Source organism: Meleagris gallopavo, chromosome 14, assembly GCF_000146605.3.
Source record: "Meleagris gallopavo isolate NT-WF06-2002-E0010 breed Aviagen turkey brand Nicholas breeding stock chromosome 14, Turkey_5.1, whole genome shotgun sequence".
Classification (NCBI taxonomy): Eukaryota; Metazoa; Chordata; class Aves; order Galliformes; family Phasianidae; genus Meleagris; species Meleagris gallopavo.
Genome location: NC_015024.2, coordinates 4,812,514 through 4,818,518, shown reverse-complemented (window position 1 = coordinate 4,818,518; position 6,005 = coordinate 4,812,514). Strand labels below are relative to the sequence as shown.

The 6,005-nt window shown below is 42.1% G+C and overlaps 1 protein-coding gene across 2 annotated transcripts in view; it reads right to left on the bottom strand.

Annotated features, from left to right (window-relative positions):
* The window catches only part of KIAA1257 (KIAA1257 ortholog), a 65,292-nt gene that overhangs the window by 24,198 nt on the left and 35,089 nt on the right, over positions 1–6,005 (bottom strand). Inside the window, exons 2-3 of one of the 2 annotated variants that reach the window (XR_004161289.1) lie at positions 2,478–2,554; positions 1,423–1,560 (exon numbers count right to left, since the gene is read on the bottom strand). The gene's annotated coding sequence lies outside the window, so the exon portion shown is untranslated. Of the gene's footprint in view, positions 1–469; positions 1,371–1,422; positions 1,561–2,477; positions 2,555–6,005 lie in introns of those variants that run through there. The other variant, XR_004161290.1, reaches the window with a different exon arrangement.

Here is a 6,005-nt window from a genome sequence, read left to right as displayed (position 1 = left end):
AAAAAAAAAGGGAAGCAATTCATCTCACAGATCCCTATTCTCTGTTTTTCTACACAACCATGTCCCAAACCTGATTGTTGGGCTGATGTTGGAGAAGCAGCAGCAGCAGGGCAGAAACTGAAATGCTAATGCAATAAAACATGATTGTAATGGAACACCTTCTTAGACAATATCATCAGTGTTTTGGGGAGCATTCCACGGGAAAGAGTGCATGGATTACTGTATGCCATTCCTGTACCTGTCACTGCCTCCACACATGGGTTTTTGCAAATCTCTTTCAGACAGATCCAACAGCAGCACTTGAATTTTTCATGCAGAATTGAAAATAACAACAGACACACACACAAAAAAAGCTATAGTACAATGGAAAGCACATCAGTAACTGTGGCACAGCAAAGTCCTAGGAAGCAACAAGTAAACATAAGCCCAAATGCAACAGCCACAGAAACAAACAAAAGAATCTGCTTACCTTTAGAAAGCCTCAGGTAGGTAGGAACATCCAGTGAGATACTTCTTGCCTCTTGCCTCCACTGCCAACCATTAAAGAGGTCTAGGAGGAGGTGGATCCTGGCTCCACCCCTTCTGGGCACTCAGGTGCACTGCATTGCATGCACCTGAGCTCCCCTGGGTTAGCCCTGCTTTCCCACCAGGGGCTCCATCACTGTTTCATGCTGTGACTTAGCATTTCTGCTACAGGATCCAACTCTTAAAATAAGTTTGGTCCTCCTTTCACACCTATTCTAGATCAAAGCCCAAATCCTAGATGCCAGCCTTCCATTCCAGTCCTCAGAGCTGTTTTGCAGTAGATACACCTACTGGGTACCTGCCAGACTGGGCTAGATACCAACTGCCACGCTTCCTTTTTAAATACAACCGTGAGGACACAGGCAGTGTAGCATATCTCAGAGCCAATTACAGAATTGCCAATCCCACTGACTGCAGACATACCCTGTGCACAAAAGATCCAAGTCTACTTCCCTGCCATGAGGCTTGCTCTACCTGTGTCTTCTGACCACCAAGCAGAGCCCAACCAACCACCAGAGCTGCAGCTTATGCAGAACACAGGGGCATTTTCCCCTCTTTCTGACAAAGCTGCACCACCACGGAAGGAGTTGAAGATATGCTGAACTCAACAGGAAAAAGAGAGTCCTAAGCTCCATTGTGGCTTAGAGAAAGTGCAGGCAGAGTCTCAAAAAGCAGTGAACAGAACCAAGAAGACCCACTTGTTGACAGACCCCAGACAGCGGGGCAGGAAGTCATGTTAATGATTCCTATCAGGCAAAGGCTTTGAGCTGCTAGCAAAGTGTGTATAACTTCAGAACAACAAGGAAGGGGAGACATTCACATTCCTGATGTTGCCCATCTCTGTACAACACCCAGAATGCCATTTTTGGGCAGTGCATGCTCAGACATCCAGCTTACCACTGGTAACTGATCCTGATCCTCCAGGAATTCTGGATATCAAGGGAAGCCAGAGGGATAGAATGGGTCTCAGTGCTGATGCTGAAGCTTCCATTGCTCTCCTTGCATCTGCTCCTTACTGCCACTGTATTTCCTCATCTGTAAAAACAGTAATCTGATATTTAGGAATATCCAGGAGTAAGTGTGCACTAAATAGGCTGTATCTAAGTAATGCATGTGTGTTCTGAGAATCTACAATCTAATTTACAGCAGAAATAAAGACAGCATCAATATTTTAGGAGGAAAATACTTTTCTGCAGTGATTTAGATACATACTCTGAACAGGACTCACAACCTCGTGGCAGAGGCTCAGATCATGTCTCTGTTACCTGCAGCCTCCATGAGAACCACAGACTGACTCACTAGCTGCAGGAGCACAAAGCCAGCAGTGACACCAGGACTGAAGCACCACAAGCCATGCTCTGGTCTCACTCATGCTATAGCAAATTATTGCAATTCTCCCCCTCCATTTACTCTGAAATTTGTTCATAAAATAGAAACATTTATCTCATGAAAACCACCAAAAGAAAAGTAGAAAGCAGCAGACTTCTTTTTCTTTAATTAATGTAGAAGATCCTTAAAACTGCTCCAGATGCTGAATAGCTAAGAAATGTCAAACAACACATCTGGTTGTTCAGAGAGCTGCAGCTGTTTCCTCTGTAGACTACGTAATGTTGTTTCTTCCTCCAAGTGGATTACACCAAGAGAATGACCAGAATGTAATTAGCAATGGTATTATCTCAGGACAAAACACAAACTGCAGTCAAGTACCTAAGATCTTTCATTAACCTCAGTGGTTTCCAACGAGATCCACACAAGAATCTCCCGACATCCATTCTTGTCCATCTGTAGTATATACAGTTTTCTTATGTTCAGAAGCTCACTGAGGTTCCCTAAATTACTGAAACTCCTTTCTGTTTGCATGTAGCTGAACATACAGAATATCTTATTACACAGATTCGAATTATTCACACTTGCATTAAATGAAAAAAATCTGTGAGCAGGAACAGACTTACATGACAGACAGGGACATTCCATTATGTTTTCCTTCTTTCTCTTACTGTGTTGTGTACACAGGGCTGTTCCAAATACACTGCGAAACAAAAAAGACAACGCCTAACATTTTAGGAGTTAGAAGAAATTGAAAGAACATGCCAAGAACAACAACACATCACTAATATTATTTTAGCTCATCTCTGAAGTTCCTTGTAAAAACAACTGTTTCATAAACACCAAACAATTAAAAAATGATAACAGTATGACTTTGTTAGAACGGGTCAGAAAAAGCACTACATTTTCACTTTTCTCCTTGGCGGGAAGAAGTCTGGACAAAAGAAAATAATTTTTACAGTAATGAAGTGATTTTTGCTGCAAGATGAGTGCCCTTCACGGCCAAACAGTTCTGGCTGTGTGCAGCACGACTCAATGACAGCCCACACAAGTGTGCTGGGCTTACTGATACCCTGGGGTATGAGACACAAAAGCAAACTGAGCTGATCCTTGGCCCTGCCACATATATAAACTGTGAAATGAAGCATAAGCACAGTTAAATTAAGTGCAAAACATTTTTCTCTGTAAACACAGTTTATATGCCTTTCCTAATCCCACTGTTACCTCATACAATTTAAAACAGCTTTCCATCAATGATGTCGGCAGACTTAAGTCTGATTGTGGCACCTATAAACCTCTTAAAATAAAAATCTCCAGTTAATTAATTCCAAACACAGTGTTTTAATATACTTCTAATTTTCAACTATTATCACAATGCTGCAGAAACAGTCACTCCACCCAAACCATGCTTTGCCATCAGCTCTTATCTGCAGTTAGGACTCTTCTCACATCCTATCATGCTGAAGTGCACAATCAGAACTAGAAACAGAAAGTCCTTGAGCACTGGGTAAAATGTTGACATCAGGGCAAATTCAGAGAATAAGTGGGGGATCAAGCAAACCTTGCCAGGCTTGGGTAAAACCTGAGTCTTGCTGAGGTCAGCAGTAAATACAACATTTGTCATTACACTTAGAGTAAGCTTTTCTGTATGACTGGTATCAGTAATGGTGCACTGGAAAAAAGGCTGTGTAGGAATTCATGCTGATGTTTTATGTTGTAGTTGGGTTTTTTGTTGTTCGTTTGGTTGGGTTTTTTTGTTTTTTGTTTTTTTTTTTTTTCTTGTTGCTGTTGTTGTTTACTGGTTTCCTTGTTTGCTTTAAAAAAGTTGCAAAAAGAAAGTTCAGTTCTACTGAATCCAATCCCATGGTTACAGGAAGGGCATTTCTCTGGCCCAGTTGCCTAGTGTTGAAATTATTGGTTTTGGCTGTTGGTTTTTCTTTTCGAAAACATGATGCAAAACAAAACTGTCCAGCATCAGATCTTTTCTTGAAAAAGCAAATAAGATACAAAGACCAAATGCTTGGCGGTTTTTGCTATTATCTAATATCTGCTTGCTTTCAGAGGTGAAACTTTGTTGGCATCATTCTAACAAACTCATTTTGCTGATGCAGTGGTAAAACAGAAAGCCAAAGATTCATTGTGCCATTTACACCTTTCGTTCTTTTAAAACAGAAGAATAGCAGATGGGCAATAGGAAATTCAATTAAGGCCCAAATGTTCCCCAGTGTTGCTAACAATGCCTCTCCTCTACCCAGAGATACCACCAAGAAACCCAACTGGAAACTGGTGCTGAAGGAAAATTTATGCTGACATGTTTATAGCTTTGCAGGGAGTCTGTCAGACTTTAAAGCAATTATTTCAACCTGATAAATATTTTTACAATTGAAACTAGCTAGGCCAAAACAAGCTTAAATTATGGCATTGTCTTGCTCCAGGGCCTTTATGCTTTAGGTGGTGTTTGGGATCAGCCCATTTGTTGTGTATGGATAACAGATGTGGATTTACATAATATCTGCTAAAAACATTCACAGTTTATGTTCTGTCTTTCCTGTCTCTTTCTTTCTAGCACTGGACATTTGGTGGACCTTAAGTTGTGATAAAATAATTATCAAACTAAGAAGAAGTTTTCTAGGTATACATATCTATGATAGTGAAAATGAATATATACGTATATGTTAAGCATGAAAAAACTTATCAGTTCATCCAATCACTCCTCATGCCAATCAAAAATGTAAGTTACTAATCATATATCAATTCAAACGAGAGGACAATATCTTTGTATCTTTAAAGATACAAGAATACCTAGAACAAAAACAAACAAAACCAGAAGTAAATCCATAAAATGAACATTAGGTTCCTAATTACTGCAAAATAAAAAGCCACACTGCTGTTTTGAATCATAAACACACAGAAGATCATTGGTGGATAGAACTCAGCCTTTAGAAACAGGGAGCCTGATTCTGTGGAACACTGAGTTCCCTGGAAAGCACTCTGGGTCTTGCAACATAAAAACCAGAAGGAGACATTCAGTGAAACAGCTTTGTATGCTGCCAGTCTACCAAGTTAAATGATCAAAAATATGATTTTTTGTAAAGAGGAAAGTTAACAGACTTTCTTGTAAAAGATGCTTTTTCTTGATGATTCAGTCCATTGAAGTGGATCACTATTCTCATCCAACTGTGGTGAGTGCAAGCAGTTTCAGTGCCCTCAGAGCACCAGCAGACCTCGTCTGCCCACAGCCACCTCCATAGGAACCCCACCCACACTCCCTGTCCAGAAGCTCCACCTGTGACAGACTTGGTTCTGCACTGAAGCCCTTCCATCAGCCCCGGCTCTCTCACTGCTGTTCCTGACCGGACTTCCCAGATGGCCTTGGACCTGGCTCACCAGCTTGCCCTACCTGGGGCTGTCTATGGAGCCTGTTACCACCACCCCAGCTTTGACACTGCATTCAGACCGAGGGCACAGCCCAATCACTGCCAGCCTGTGGTCTGTCCTGCCTGCACAGCAGCCCTGCTCGCTGCATTCACCAACCAACCTGCCAGGTGCTACTCTCAGCTTTCCCCCACCCCTGGTGGCTGCTAATGCAGGACAGTGTGTACAGAAAAGATTTTCAAGCACTCGAATGGAACTGGGTGAAACCAGGTACACCCTCTTCATCACACTTAACTTTTAACAAAACCCTTCTCCATAGCTGGAAAACAACGATTGTCCTTTCTTTGGAAAGTAGGATGCTCCATGCCTGGAGGTGTTCAAGACCAGGCTGGATGGAGCCCTACACAACCTGGAGGTACCAGATCTGGAGGTTGGTGGCCCCGCCTGCAGCAGGGGGGATGGAAGTCAGTGATCCTTGGGGTCCCTTCCAACCCAAGCCATTCTACGATTCTATGAAAGTTCCATTTCAATCCGTTTAACTTTCCATTAATTCACTTCTGTTACAAACAATAATCTGAACACAAACTAAAGCCATACAGACACTATAACAGCAGAGTGAATAAATAGAGTGTTTCTCGACTTGTAAGCACACCGGTCGCACGAATGTAGTTGGAGCGTTCACAAGTGCTACTTGTCAAACTGCCTTTCGCAGCGTTGTCTTTTTGCTCACGTCCAAGAGCAGCCAGAAAGTCTCCAGCTAAGAAGTCAGAGCTGACCGC